General features: G+C 44.5%; 1 long non-coding RNA gene and 3 other non-coding genes across 4 annotated transcripts in view; 3 read left to right on the forward strand and 1 right to left on the reverse strand.

Annotated features, from left to right (window-relative positions):
* Positions 1-16,320, reverse strand: part of LOC144485434 (uncharacterized) — a 664,084-nt gene that overhangs the window by 621,073 nt on the left and 26,691 nt on the right. The window lies entirely within an intron of this gene.
* On the forward strand, positions 1,033-1,114 carry trnas-gcu (transfer RNA serine (anticodon GCU)). Its single transcript has one exon. It is a non-coding gene; the product is annotated as a tRNA-Ser (tRNA).
* trnag-ucc (transfer RNA glycine (anticodon UCC)) lies at positions 2,968-3,039 on the forward strand. The gene has a single exon. It is a non-coding gene; the product is annotated as a tRNA-Gly (tRNA).
* On the forward strand, positions 13,198-13,286 carry trnar-ucg (transfer RNA arginine (anticodon UCG)). Its single transcript is given in 2 exon segments — positions 13,198-13,234; positions 13,251-13,286. It is a non-coding gene; the product is annotated as a tRNA-Arg (tRNA).

Consider the following 16,320-nt stretch of genomic DNA (forward strand, 5'->3'; position numbering starts at 1 on the left):
CAGAAAACAGCTTTTCATAAATACTCATGTTTTCCATCTCAGTATCTTGCTGGTTTGCTCGGCACCTTTTCTGTCTGTCATTGTGCGTGTATCCTGATAGTCTCTTACTGCTTTTCTGTGTGTCTTTCTCTATCTGTTACACTCGAGGTGATGTGATGTGTTATTCTCCAGCCAGGGTGTGCGTCCCACCACGGAGGGTTTTGTTTTAAATCAATAGTTGTCGGACTGCCGCGCAACAGTAATAGGCAGGAAGCGATTCCGTTTCGGAGCAGAGTGTCGCAGAGGAAGCGGCCCGTAACCCAGAGGTGGATGGATCGAAACCACCCTTTGCTATCGTGTTTTCTTTCGTATCAAAAAGGCATATTCGGCTGCTGTCCAATAGCAACTCTGTATTTTCTCGGCAGCAAATTTGCTTCGTCATGTTGATTTGTGTTACTGTGGGTGGCACAGCGCATTTGTCCCAGTTTTTGTTCAGTTGGCTGGATAGCAGATTCAGCCAACGGCCCCCGATCAGTTCCCGTATCGGTTGAGATTATTGATACAGGCCCTGCCTTCTCAGCCTTGCTCCCCGCCTGAGATGTTAATCACCAGAAGTCAGTTCGCTCTCCCCTGAGATGTTCGCTGAATCATCTCGGACCGTGGACGTTGCTTTAAATTTACAAACAGCAAAAATATGACCTGCTCGTGGAAACCGGAGGTGTCCCTAAAATATCATTTCATCATAATTTTGAAATGTATCATTTCGCGAACATTTGCAAACAATCAACTTTCCCCGGATGCAGATTCCAAAGACCAACTGCAGAAATCCTCCAGGAGCCTGATGTGAATTAAACACGGAACCCTCTGACCTGGAGGGGCCTGAGAAATTAACTGTCTCCCTCTTTACTTCCTATGGATTTACATCGAATGAAAGAGTAACAACGAACCGAGATTAATGAGAGAGCAGGAACACAGCATTGTCCTGCGGGAGAAATGTCTTCTTGTTACGGGTCTTAAGAGCACAAGAGCTGTTTTGGGGCAATGTAAATGCATGACGAGGTGGCCGAGTGGTTAAGGCGATGGACTGCTAATCCATTGTGCTCTGCACGCGTGGGTTCGAATCCCATCTTCGTCGTAGATGCATTTTCTCCGTCTTCGTATTGACCCAGAGATTGAGGGTGAACTGATGACTTATTTTGAGGTTTCCGAACAAACGTGAAGTTTCGATCGAGTTCTGCAGGTATTTGGGGTGAATAATCCAACACCATTCCATATTGCTCATCCAAATGAGAAACTCCAGCTGGCAATTGATTCAAGCTTTGAGCAGGAGTTTGCCAACAGGAGAACATGTGGTTTCAGAAGCTCCAAAACAGACTCTAGCTTCATTTGAGGCACCAGTTGCGGATTTTGTCTTTCCAGAATCGGACGTTCCGCCATGAAAACTAGTGCCGGGTTTGGTGTAATGGTCTTGTTCAATTGCCCGTTCCTGTCACGAGCATTAACATGTTAAATATGTGGGGTTACGGGCCTGCATGGGATTGCTGATGGCGCAGGCTCGATCAGCCGAATGACCTCCTTCTGTACTGTAGGGATTCTATGAAGTTCGGGGCGACAGTTTCGCTTCTCTGAGAATATGCCCAACTATTCTCGCATAAGATATAAACTTCTAACCAGTCAATGCCTGTTTGAGGACTGGCAAGGAATAGGGCTGACATTGAATAGGTTCATATTGAATTAGTTACAGCAAATTGATTCTTTAAGAGGTGGTGTAATGCTTTCAGAGAGACTGTCATAGTTCCTTTTTTTGTTCTGTAATTTTGTTAATCTACTTGGAGCGGGTGCAGTTTGTCAACACCTGTGCCTCTTGCTTGGCCACCTCTGTGGGCAGCAGCAGCTCCAAGAGTCAAGTGGGCGATGGTGGTGACTGTGTGAGCATTTGATCAAGGGTCCTGGCCATCACATTGGTGACCTATTTAATTCGCTATCGCAGGTCAGAACAGTACAGAACAGGACACCTCAAATGAAATTCACTAACGATTCTCATTATTCATGAGTTGTTCATGGAAATATTTCTTCAATTTGCTTCCTGTGTAAACTTCGTTGCAATGAAAGAATAGGCCTCAAAGCTATTCAATGAGTTCTCAGTCAGAAACAACAGTGAAAAGGGGGGTTAAACTGTGCAGAAAAACGCGACAGCCAAGATCAGTTTACAAATTGTGTTATGGACACACCTTCGTGAGCAACGAAAGTACTTCCGTAATTATAACTAATGAAAATAACAATCACTTTAACAGAGCAAGCGATGGTGGTGTAGTGGTGAGCATGGCTGCTTTCCACGCAGTTGGCCCGGATTCGGTTCCCGGCCGTAGCACTGGTTATGTACTTAGGTCCTTATTCACGGCCTCTTGCGTTTCAAATCATGTGGTCAAAAACAGTTCAAACGCAGCATTTGCTGGAAATGAAACAAAATGGACGTCCCTTTTAAATATTATTTATTCGGACGGAAAATTCCGCTTCAAATTCTCTCTGCAGAAAAAAAATATTGAAACAGAGGAAGAAGTCTCTGTGCTAATGAATGAGTTCTCAGTCAGAGACAAAGATATAAAGTAAAGGGAACCGAACACAGTTGACCTCCCTGACTGTGATCGCAATAATCCCGATGAAGTCAATATGAACGTTACTGAGGTCGTTGCATCGACTGGCCAATAAACAGCTCCGATTGAAGGGTGGTTCAGGCATTCGACTTGGAATCTAAATTTGCTTTGATTGGAGACTTTTTTTAACTGAAAGAACAGGCCTCAAAATTATTCAATGAGTTCTCAGGCAGGTACAATGTTAAAATGTAGGCTTAAACTGTCCAAAAAACAAGAGTGAACAATTTCAGTTTACAAAATGTGCGTCAGGACCACCAGGTGTCTGAGGAAATCGGCAACTAAGGCAGTTCCGTAATTATAACAAATGTAAATAACCATCAGTCAAACATAGCGAGCGATGGTGGTATAGTGGTGAGCATAGCTGCCTTCCAAGCAGTTGACCCGGGTTCGATTCCCAGCCATCGCATTGGTAATGTAGTTATGACTTTATTTTGTGTTTCAAGGCATGTGGACCAAATAAAACTCGAACGCGGCAATTGCCGAGAAATACGCTTCCCGTTCTAATTTTATTTATTTCGGACGGAGAATTCGGTTTCAATTTTTTTATCCTGAAAACAATATTGAAATAGAAGAATAATCTAATAAATGAATTCTCAGTCAAACAGAAGGACACCAAGTAAAAATAGAGGAACACATGTCAGCTCACACACTGTTCACTGCACAATCCTGATGCTTGATGAAGTTAACGTGAACATTGCTGAGGTGATTACATCATTTTGAGAGATAAGCAGCTGCGATGGCCGAGTGGTTAAGGCGTTGCACTCAAAACCATCGTTTCCTCGCGAAGGTTCAAACTCTGCGCAATGAGCGAGATTGGAAATGTGTAATTCGCTTCTCCAGGGCAGCCCGTAATATTGAATTGTAATTTACTATGGGCTCTTTCTATAAAGACCGGGCACTCTGCTGGCATCGACAATATGGGCCGAATGGCTTCTGTGCTGTAACTTGTCTGAGGAACTGGTGCAGGGGCAGGGTTTCCAATTCTTGGATCATTGGGACATCTTCTGGGGCAGGTGGGACCTGTACAAGAGAGACGGGTTACACCTAAACTACAAGGGGACCAATATACTTGCAGGGAGATTTGCTAGTGTTATTGGGGAGCGTTTAAACTAGATTTGCAGGGGGATGGGAACCAGAGTGCCAGAGCAGATAGTGGAGCAGGGGTAAAAAGACAGGTTAGTTCAAGCAAAATCACAAATGGAGGGGTTGAGTGTGGTGGAAATAATCTTTTGAGGTGTGTCTATTTCAATGCCAGGAGTATTGTGGGTAAGGCAGATAAGCTGAAGGCGTGGGTAGACACATGGAAATATGACATTATAGCCATTAGTGAAACTTGGCTACAGGAAGGGCAGGACTGGCAGCTCAATGTTCGAGGGTTCCAATGTTTCAGGCGGGATAGAGGCAGAGGGATAAAAGGCGGGGGGGGGGGGGGGGGGGTGGTGGCATTGTTGGTCAGGGAAAATGTTACAGCGGTACTCAGGCAGGATAGATTAGGGAGCTTGTCTACAGAGGCCCTATGGGTGGAGCTGAGAAACAGGAAAGGTATGACCACGTTAATGGGGTTATATTATAGACCACCCAATAGTCAGCGAGAATTGGAGGAGCAAATCAGCGGAGAGATAGCTGACAACTGCAAGAAACACAAAGTTGTGATAGTAGAGGATTTTAATTTTCCACATATAGATTGGGACTCGCATACTGTTAAAGGTTTAGACGGGGTAGAGTTTGTAAAATGTGTTCAGGAGTATTTGTGAAAAAAGAGATACGCCCAGATCTGGAACGTAACTGTGAAAATAGAGACAGTTCACATTCCGAATGCAGACATTTCACGGGAACGACCGTTTCTCTCTCCACAGATGCTATGGGATCTCGGATAGATTCATGAAAGAAAAATAATTGAATCCTACAGCGGCCCATTGAGACTGCACCGATTTCCCCGTAAACCTTTCAAATCTGCCTTCCCCTGACATTGAACACATCAGAGGGAATTGCCCACATCACTCAGTGAAACTCTTCCGCTAAACGTTAAGCGGTTTATCTTGAGCTGGTTCCATTTACTGTTTTCAGACCCACATTTGCTATAAAAGTAGCCGTGTTCAGGGTGTGATTCATACACACAGTTTTCTCCTCTGCAGGCCATTCTGTGGCGCGAGGTGATTTATTTAAAATACTTCATTTAAACGGGATATGTGTGTCGCTGACCCGGGAAGCACATATTATCCAAATTAATTATCTTTGAGTAATTGGCGATGAATTCATTCTGTAGCCACTGCAGTCCATGTGGTGTCAGTACATGCACTGCTGTTCGGGAGGAATTTCCAGGATTGTGACCCATTGGAACAGCAATATGTTTCCAAGTCAAGATGATGCGGGTTTCGGAGTGCAACTTAGAGCGGGTCGTTGTTTCTCTGCGTCTGCTGCCCTTGTGCTGCCAGGTGAGAGATTTCTTGGGTTTGGATGGTGCCTCGCGAATGAAAAATTAAGGTCAGGAGTGAGATTTGAACTGTCACCTCCAGCAGAGATTGTGACCTGAGACCGCTCGGCCATCCTGACCAGCGACGTCAATGTTTAATATCTCTGCACAAATCGATTTGCATTCCATCTTTATTGTTATGACATTTGAAACTCTGTCTCCGACTTGACTGATTGAGGGTGAACTGATCACTTATTTTGAGGATCAGGGACCAAGTGAAGGTAAGACACAGAGTTCCACAGGTTTGAAGGGTGAATAGTCCAGCACCATTCCGTATTCTTCATCCAAATGAGAAACTCGAGCTGACAACCGATTCAAATTAGGACAGCAGCTTTGGGTAGGAGTTGCCACTATGAAAACATGTGGTTTCAGAAGCTCCAAAGCAGACTTGGTTTCATTTGCGGCACTAGTGGCAGATTTTGTCTTTCCAGAATCGGCCGTTCCGCCATGAAAATTAGCGCCGGGTTAGGTGGAATGGTCAAGTTATATTGCCCTTAGTATCAGGAGCATTAGCATGTTAAATACGTGGGGTTACTGGGATAGGGCCTGCATGTTGTTGGCACAGGATCGATGGGCCGAATGGCCTCCTTCTGTACTGTTCGTACTCTATGAAGTTCGGGATGGCAGTTTCACTTTCCTGAGAATATTGATGACTGTTCTCTGATAACATTAAAACTTCTCACCAGTCAATGCCTGTTTGAGAACTGGCCATGCGTAGGGCTGACATTGAAACGGTTCATATTGAATGAGTTACAGCAAATTGATTCTTGAAGAGATGGTAATATATCGCTTTCAGAGATTGTCATAGCTCAGTTGCGCTTGTTTGTTCAGAAATTTTGTGAATCTATTTGGAGCGGGTGCAGTTGGTCAGGATGGTGGTATAGTGGTGAGCATTGCTGCTTTCCAAGCAGTTGACCCGGGTTCAATTCCCACCCATTGTATTCATCATTTGTCACCTTATCCACGGCTTCTTGCGTTTCAAAGCATGTGGGCACAAACAGTTCGAAAGCAATGTTTGCCGGTTGTGAATTAAAATGGACTTAATGTGATTTTTTTTCGGATGTTAAATTCGGCTTCAATTTCTTTATACTGAAAAAAAATATTGAAATAGACGAAATGTCTCTGAACTAATAAATGAATTCTCAATCAAAGATAAAGACACCAAAAAGAGGGAGGCGAACAGGTTTCAGCTCACACACTGTGCTCTGCATAATCTAGATGCCTGATGAAGTTACTATGAACGTTTCTGAAGTGGTTCCATCATTCGTTCAGATAAACCGCTGCGGTGGCCGAGCAGTTAAGGTGTTGGACTGGAAACAGAGTGGGGATTCCGCGCGCAGGTTGGAAACCTGCCCGCAGTGCTAGCCATTTGAAATGTTTAATTGACTTCTCCAGGGCAGCACACGAGAATAAATCGTGATTTTCATGGGTTTTTTTCGATGAAGATCTGGATCTGTGCTATGGGCCGGGTCCAGGAAGTTGGTATTGGAATGGGCGCCAGGGTGTTCTCAGCTGGCATCTGCAAGATGGGCCGAATGGCTTCTGTGCTGTAACTTTCATGAGAAAAATCATGACGTGAGAGGAAAGAAACAGAGCAGCATAAGAGCAAAACAAGGTCTCATGTCAGAGTAAGATTCTTACGTAATGGCATAAGAAATGCATTTCACCAGAATACATTGAATGAATGAGAATTTCAAAATGCTGCTAAGATGAAATGACATCGTGTTCATTCAAACATATTGCAACAAGCTGGGCGTTCGGTATTCCTGATGATAACAGTTTGGGAATGGAAGGAGCACGTGAAAAATAGGGAGGAATAGTCATATTGGAACGTTAGTGAAAGAGGATTCTTGAGAATAATAAGACATCAGTGGAAATTCCATGTTAGAATTGACTTCAAGATGTCTGGATTAAGTGCTCGCTTTTCCCAGGATTCCATACACAAGCGACAAATTGATGGTATATATTCAGAGATTAGAGAATATTGCAAATAAACCGATGTTGCTTTAAAAGACGTCCAATAATTTCTGACAGATTGAACCGAGCTGGACAGCTCGTTCAGAAACCAGTTGTTGTCTTGTTTACGCACATGATATATTTCTGGTACAATATGCACCAAGCCGACAAGATGACAGGGTCATAGAGTCATAGAGGTTTACAGCAGGGAAACAGGCCCTTCGGTCCAACTTGTCCATGCCGCCCTTTTCTTTAAAACACCTAAGATAGTCCCAATTGCCCGCATTTGGCCCATATCCCTCTATGTCCATATTGCCCCTGTAACTGTCTAAACGCTTTTTAAAAGACAAAATTATACCCGCCTCTACTACTACCTCTGGCAGCTTGTTCCAGACAGTCACCAACCTCTGTATGAAAAAAAATGCCCCTCTGGACCCTTTGGTATCTCTCCTCTCTCAACTTAAACCTATGCCCTCTAGTTTTAGGCTCCCCGAGCTTTGGGAAAATGTATTGACTATCTAGCTAATCTATGCCCCTCATTACTTTACAGACCCCTATAAGATCATACCTCAGCCTTCTACGCTCCAGAGAAAAAAGTCCCAATCTATTCAGCCTTTCCTTATAATTCAAACCATCAAGTCCCGTTAGATAGAACATAGGACAGTACAGCACAGAACAGGCCCTTCGGCCCACGATGTTGTGCCAAGCTTTATCTGAAACCAAGATCAAGCTATCCCACTCCCTATCATCCTGGTGTGCTCCTTGTGCGTATCCAATAACCGCTTAAACGTTCCTAAAGTGTCTGACTCCACTATCACTGCAGGCAGTCCATTCCACACCCCAACCACTCTCTGCGCAAAGAACCTACCTCTGATATCCTTCCTATATCTCCCACCACGAACCCTATAGTTATGCCCCCTTGTAATAGCTCCATCCACCCGAGGAAATAGTCTTAGATGCTAGTAAAGATGCTAGTAAAATTTACAAGGATGCTAGTAAAATTCTTCTGCACTCTTTCGAGATTAATGATATATTTTCTATAATAGGGTAACGAGAACTGTACACAGTATTCCAAGTGTAGGTTTACCAAGGTCTTGTACAACTTCAACAAGGCATCCCAACGCTTGTATTCCATGTTCTGACAAAGATACCAAGCATGCTGAATGCCGTCTTCACCAATCTGTCCACCTGTGACTCCAGTTTCAAGGAGATATGAACCTGTACCCCGAGATCCCTTTGTTCTGTAACTCTCCCCAACGCCCTACCATTAACTGAGGAAGCCTTGTCCTGGTTCATTCTATCAAAATGCATCATTTCGCATTTATCTAAATTAAACTCTATATACCATTCGTCAGCCCACTGGCCCAATTGATCAAGATCCCGTTGCAATCCGAGATAACCTTCTTCACTCTCCACTATGCCACCAATCTTGGTGTAATCTGCAAACTGACTAACCGTGCCTCCTCTATTCTCATCCAAATCATTAATATAAATAACAAATAACAGCGGACCCAGCATCGATTCCAGAGGCACACCGCTGGCCACAGGTCTCCAGTTTGAAAACAGCTCTTTACAAGCACCCTCTGGTTTCTGTCATCGAGCCAATTTCGTATCCATTTAGCGACCCTGGATTCTGTGAGATTGAACCCGATGCAACAACCGATCATGTGGTACCTTGTCAAGGCCTTGCTAAAGTTCATGTAGGCAACATCAAGTTCACTGTCCTTTGTTACCCCTTCAAAAAACTCAATCAAATTTGTGGGACATGATTTTCCACTCACAAAGCCATGCTGACTGTCCCTAATCAGTCGTTGCGTCACTAAATGCCTGTAGATCCTTTCTCTCAAAATACCTTCCAACATCTTACCCACCACAGATGTGAGGCTCACTGGCCTGCAATTCCTAGGCTTTTCCCTGCAGCCCTTTTTAAACAATGACATCCGAGAGTGTGTGGAAAATGTGTGTGAGAGCCTGAACTGGATCCGAAATGAAACCAGTGGTGGCGGTACAGAGCAATTTAAAGACAGAGAGCGGACGGAGCAGAGACAAGCTGCTGTCAGCTCTCCGCTTCTCCAGCCTCTCTGTGTTTGTCTCTCCTCACAATCTATCCCATTACAATTAAAACTTGACACTTCACATTCTTTGACTGATCATTTCTGTGACCGAAATCCGAATATTTCCTGTTGAGAAAGTTCCATCCGAATTCCGGGCAGCAATTTCCATTTCAACCAGTCTCTTTGCTGCATTGATCGCGCTCTCTCAGTCCAGCGCTGACTTATTCTCCGTTTGCCAACTGAAATCTTGCAGTCGACGAATATTTTCCATTAAATTTTCCCTTCAGACCTGAGCAAGGGAACAGCGCGATCCTATGCCAGGAAATCTTGCGATTTAACACAAGAAGGACGGCGAAATGCGGCGCTGAGGGCGGACACACAAACACAGTAACATTAGTCTAACCCAGCCGCCCCTTTAGCACACTCTCTCTGACACAATATTCACATTTGCACATTGACAAGTCAAACTGTGTCTCAGATTGACAGCTCCCAGGGCAGGCTTTCCTCTCTCGCTCTGTGCTGTGGATTATCGGGGATTAGTTGGAGTTTCCCAGCTCAGTAACTGTTAAAGCCTCTGAGGCCGGCGATGTTCAACGTGTCAGTTCCCCAGATTCAGGGGGTTGCAGCCAATCAGAGCTGTGCCTGGGTTACCCCGGAACTGGTTGAAATGATGATCTTGTTCACAAGCTGAATTCTATTTGATCAGATGAAGATACACATTATGTGCATTTAGACGCTAAACAATGTTCAGCCTTCATATAGAGTTGATGAGAGGGGGTGGAGGGATAGACAGAGACAGAGTCTGCTCGGCTAGATAATGTATCAGTACCAAAAATCCTTGTAAATTCCGGTTTGGAGAAACAGAAGCTGCATTCTGAGCATTATTCATTAACACATTATTCATCTCAGTCAGGAACAGTGCTGCATTCTGATAGAAGGGATGGAAAGAGGCAACAGAACATAGAACTCCTGCAGTACAGAAGGAGTCTGTACTGACTACAATCCCATCCAGGCCCTATTCAAATAACCCCACACATTTACCCGTCTCATCCCACTGACACTATGCATTCAATCCATGGTCAATCAGCCTAACCCGCACATATTTGGACTGTGTGTGGGAATCCAGGGAGGAAACACATGCAACATGGGGAGAAAATGCAAATTCAAAGCAGACAGTGAACTGGAATGGAACCCGGGACTAATTATGTGAGGCAATATGCTAACCACTGTGTCAATCATTGTGCCACCCTGCCACTCTGAATGGTCCAGTTCTACACAGGATTGCAGGATCAGAGGGACCTGAGGTTCAGAGAGATCTTTGAACGTGAGAGGAGATCTTGGGAGAGTTGTTCGGGAAGTGGATTGGATCTTCGGCTTCATCGATGAGGACACTGAATATAAAAGCAGGGAAGCTATGCTCAATCTTTATAAAGCTCGGATCAACTGCGGCTGTTTTAGAATCACAACGAGACCTGGTAACCACACTTTAGAAATTGTGTGAGGGTCCTTCGGAGGGAGAAAAGGAGATTTACTGGTTTGGATCCAGTGATGAGAGATTTTAGCTACAAGGTTTCGTTGGATAATTTGGAGTGTATTCTCTTTGCAGCACATGAGATTGAGTGGTGTAAGAGACATGTAAAAAACATATTGAACTAAGGTACATAGGGGAAGTTACGACATTAACCCCTAGGGTTCCAATGTTTCAGGCGGGATAGAGGCAGAGGAGGGTTCCAATGTTTCAGGCGGGATAGAGGCAGAGGGATAAAAGGTGGGGGGGCGGGGGTGGCATTGTTGGTCAGGGAAAATGTTACAGCGGTACTCAGGCAGGATAGATTAGGGAGCTTGTCTACAGAGGCCCTATGGGTGGAGCTGAGAAACAGGAAAGGTATGACCACATTAATGGGCTTGTATTATAGACCACCCAATAGTCAGCGAGAATTGGAGGAGCAAATCAGCGGAGAGATAGCTGACAACTGCAAGAAACACAAAGTTGTGATAGTAGGGGATTTTAATTTTCCACATATAGATTGGGACTCGCATAATGTTAAAGGTTTAGACGGGGTAGAGTTTGTAAAATGTGTTCAGGAGAATTTATTACATCAGTATATAGAGGCCAACTAGAGAGGATGCGATATTGGATCTCCTATTGGGAAATGAATTAGGGCAGGTGATGGATGTGAGTGTGAGGGAACACTTTGGATCCAGTGATCATAATGCCATTAGTTTCAACCTGATCGTGGATAAGGATAGATCTGGTCCTCGGGTTGAAGTTCTGAACTGGAAAAAGGCCAAATTGGATGAAATGAGAAGGGATCTGGGAAGTGTGGATTGGCACAGGCTGTTCTCTGGTAAGGATGTAAATGGAACGTGGGAGGCCTTCAAAGGAGAAATTTTGAGAGTGCAGAGTTTGTATGTTCCTGTCAGGATTAAAGGCAAAGTAAATAGGAATAAGGAACCTTGGTTCTCGAGGGAGATTGTAACACTGATTAAGAGGAAGAGAGAGTTGTATGAAATGTACAGGCAGCAAGGAACAGATCAGATGCTCGAGGAGTATAAAAAGTGCAAGAAGCTACTTAAGAGGGAAATCAGGAGGGCTAAAAGAAGACATGAGGTTGCTTTGGCAGACAGAGTGAAGGAAAATCCAAAGAGCTTCTATAGGTATGTTAGGAGCAAAAGGATAGTGAGGGATAAAATTGGTCCTCTTGAAGACCAGAGTGGTAGACTGTGTATGGAACCAAAAGAGATGGGGGAGATACTAAATGGTTTTTTTGCATCCGTATTTACTGAGGGAACGGGCATGGAGTCTACGGAAATAGGGCAAACTGGTAGGGAGGCCATGGAACCTTTCCAGATTAAAGGGGAGGAGGTGCTCGCTGTCTTGAGGCAAATCAGAGTGGATAAATCCCCAGGACCGGACAGGGTATTCCCACGGACCTTGAGGGAAGCTAGTGTTGACCTTGCAGGGGCCCTGGCAGACATATTTAAAATGTCAGTATTCACGGGGGAGGTGCCGGATGATTGGAGGGTGGCTCATGTTGTTCCGTTGTTTAAAAAAGCTTCCAAAAGAAATCCGGGAAATTATCGGCCAGTAAGTTTGACGTCGGTGGTGGGCAAGTTATTCGAAGGTGTGATACGGGATAGGATCTACAAATATTTGGACACACAGGGACTTATTAGGGAGAGTCAACATGGCTTTGTGCGTGGTAGGTCATGTTTGACCAATCTATTAGAGTTTTTCGAGGAGGTTACCAGGAAAGTGGATGAAGGGAAGGCGGTGGATGTTGTCTACCTGGATTTCAGCAAGGCCTTTGACAAGGTCCCTCATGGGAGGTTAGTTAGGAAGGTTCAGTCGCTAGGTATACATGGGGAGGTAGTAAATTGGATAAGACACTGGCTCAATGGAAGAAGCCAGAGAGTGGTTGTGGAGGATTGCTTCTCTGAGTGGAGGCCTGTGACTAGTGGTGTGCCACAGGGATCGGTGTTGGGTCCATTGTTGTTTGTCATCTATATCAATGATCTGGATGACAATGTGGTCAATTGGATCAGCAAGTTTGCTGATGATACAAAGATTGGAGGTGTAGTGGACAGTGAGGAAGGTTTTCAAAGCTTGCAGAGGGATTTGGACCAACTAGAAAAATGGACTGAGAAATGGCAAATGGAATTTAACGCAGACAATTCTGAGATATTGCACTTTGGAAGGACAAACCAAAGAAGAACGTACAGGGTAAATGGTAGGACTCTGAAGAGTGCAGTTGAACAGAGGGATCTGGGAATACAGGTACAGAATTCCCTAAAAGTGACGTCACATGTGGATAGGGTCGGAAAGAGTGCCTTTGGTACATTGGCCTTTATAAATCGGAGTATCGAGTATAAAAGTTGGAGTGTTATGGTAAGGTTATATAAGGCATTGGTGAGGCCGAATTTGGAGTATTGTGTACAGTTTTGGTCACCTAGTTACAGGAAGGATGTAAATAAGATTGAAAGAGTGCAGAGAAGGTTCACAAGGATGTTGCCGGGACTTGAGAAGCTGAGTTACAGAGAGAGATTGAATAGGTTGGGACTTTATTCCCTGGAGCGTGTTGGCCGCGTGGCCTAATGGATAAGGCGTCTGACTTCGGTGGTTATGATGATGATATCAGAAGATTGCAGGTTCGAGTCCTGTCGCGGTCGCTTTATTTTTCTATGGTTCTATTTTAAGAAAAACTTGGACGGGTTCATGGATGAGAGGGGTGTGGAGGGATCTGGTCCAAGTGCAGGTCAGTGGGACAAGGCATAAAATGGTTCGGCACAGACAAGAAGGGCCAAAAGGCCTGTTTCTGAGCTGTAATTTTCTATGGTTCTATGGTTCTAAGATTGAGGGGAGATTTGATAGAGCTGTATAAGATTTTGATGGGTATAGATAGAGTGAATGCAAGCAGGCTTTTTCCGCTGAGGCGAGGGGAGAAAAAAACCAGAGGGCATGGGTTAAGGGTGAAAGGAGAAAAGTTTAAAGGGAATATTAGGGGGGCCTTCTTCACGCAGAGAGTGGTGGGAGTGTGGAATGAGCTGCCGGATAAAGTGGTAAATGCGGGGTCACTTTTAACATTTAAGAAAAACTTGGACGGGTTCATGGATGAGAGGGGTGTGGAGGGACATGGTCCAAGTGCAGGTCAGTGGGACTAGGCATAAAATGGTTCGGCACAGACAAGAAGGTCCAAAAGGCCTGTTTCTGAGCTGTAATTTTCTATGGTTTTCTATGGTTCTATTAACTGCAAGCATGGAGATTCGGGAATAGGTGTTGAATGTTTCAGGCAGGCTGTGTAGGAGGCAGAGGATCCCTACAGTGCGGTAGGAGGCCATTCTGCCCACTGATTCTGCGCCGGCTCTCTCACAGAATATCCCTCCCCAACCCTGTAACCACAACGTAATTACCCTGCTAATCCCCCTGACACTAAGGGTCAATATAGTCTGGCCAATCCACCTCATCTGCACGTTGTTGAAACTGGGAGGAAACCGGAACACCTGAAGGAAACCCAGGCAGAAACAGGGAGAACGTGCAAACTCCATGCAAAGTGTCATCTGGATTCGAAACGTCAGCTCCTTCTCTCCTTACAGATGCTGCCAGGCCTGCTGAGATTTTCCAGCATTTTCTCTTTTGATTTCAAACTCCACACAGACAGCACCCAAGAATGTTAGAAGTGGACTTTAGTTTTCCGCAGTTGAGAGAAGCTGGAGTTTTCCCTTCAAGTTTCTGGTATCTGGAAATCAGCGGAACATCCAAAAATAGAACTGACAATGAATATAACCATGGTAGTTATTCACATGGCGCTAACGCCCGCTGCATTAATGCATGTGCTGATCGCGTGGCCGAATGGACAAGGCGTCTGACTTCGGTGATCATGATGATGATATCAGAAGATTGTACGTTAGAGTCCTGTGGCGATCACTTTATCCTGAAAAGATCCGGAAAACCACCATGTTACTCATCAGCTGTAAGTTATGCATTTTCTTGCAAACATTGCAGGGCGCCTTTTCAGGAAGTATTTCCTTGTTGTTTGGTTCATACAATTTTCTCATATCATTAATTTATTGAGCTCCTAAGAAATCAATCTCATCTGTGTAATCTTAATAAATTATTGATGCTCCCGAATGGAGCAACAGGCTTTGCAGCAATAGGTTTAATAGAATTCTGTGGGATGGGGACTCTATTCTCCTCAGGAAGAGGTTTAATAATGAACTGAATGAACTGTTTTTGTTTACAGGGATGAAAGGCAATGTCACTGCGCTGGTAATCCAGAGGCCCGCACTAATTTTTGCGGACACGGAGTGAATCCCACCGTGGCAGCTGGTCAAATTTAAATTCACTGATTTGATCAATCTGGAATTGAAAAACTGGCCTCAGTAATGGCCGCCTTGAAACCACCGTCGACTGTTATAAAACCTCATTTGGTTCGCCAGTGCACTTTAGATAAGTCAGTCTGCCCTCCTTACCTCGTCTGGGCACATGTGTCTCCAGACACAGAGCAATGTGGGTGACTCTTACCTGCCCTCTGAAATGGGCGAGCAAGCCACTCTCAGTTGAAGGGCAATTCGGGAAGGGCAACAAATGTTGGTCCTGCAGGTGAAATCCAAAGCCCATAAAAAGAAGAATCATTAAGAACAAAGGAAAGGCCTGGTAAAGTTTTGACTGTTTGCATCTTTCTTTTCTTGTAATAACAAGGCTGAGGGGTGGCCTGATTCTGGGCTTTACATTAGTGAAAGATTTTGAAAAATTTCATTTCGATAAAATGGGCCAGAGAAGGGCATTTTGATGGGTATAGATAGAGTGAATGCAAGCAGGCTTTTTCCGCTGAGGCTAGGGGAGTAAAAAACCAGAGGGCATGGGTTAAGGGTGAAAGGAGAAAAGTTTAAAGGGAATATTAGGGGGGGCTTCTTCACGCAGAGAGTGGTGGGAATGTGGAATGAGCTGCCAGATAAAGTGGTAAATGCGGGGTCACTTTTAACATTTAAGAAAAACTTGGACGGGTTCATGGATGAGAGGGGTGTGGAGGGATATGGTCCAAGTGCAGGTCAGTGGGACTAGGCATAAAATGGTTCGGCACAGACAAGAAGGGCCAAAAGGCCTGTTTCTGAGCTGTAATTTTCTATGGTTCTATGAGGACCGATTGTGTCGAAGAGTATTGTCGCCTCTAAACATTCGCAGATGAAGAGACAATCTTTGGTAATGATAAGCTGAATATAGGATGAAATTCGATAGAGAAAAAGAAACTAATTCTTCAGCTGAATGAATCCTAAAGGAAACATTTTCCTCAAGTTAAGGTGAAGCCCCTCATCTCTGTCTCTGCTCTATCTCTCTTTCTGATTGTGCCACTCCTAGTTCATTTCCTTTCAGTCTTCCAGCATTTCTCCCCCTCTGCTTATTCTCGAGTCATCCCACTTTCTATTCTCTGACCCTTGCTTTTCATTCAATTCTCATTTTCCCTTCTTGCTTCTGCATTCTCCATCTTTTGGCTTCTGCATCCCCTGCTACCTCCTCTTTCCCTCTTAATTTTCTCTACCTCATCCCGCTCATTCATTCTCTCTTCTCTCATTAAGAATTTCTCTTCCTTTCTCTTTGTCCCATTGTCTTTCTTCTCCACTCTCCGTAATCCTGTCTTCACAATGTCTGTTTCCTTTCAATCTGTTTCTTTCCCCTCTCTACCCATGTCTACCCTAAAAAATAAAA

Source organism: Mustelus asterias, unplaced genomic scaffold (genome assembly GCF_964213995.1).
Source record: "Mustelus asterias unplaced genomic scaffold, sMusAst1.hap1.1 HAP1_SCAFFOLD_194, whole genome shotgun sequence".
NCBI lineage: Eukaryota > Metazoa > Chordata > Chondrichthyes > Carcharhiniformes > Triakidae > Mustelus > Mustelus asterias.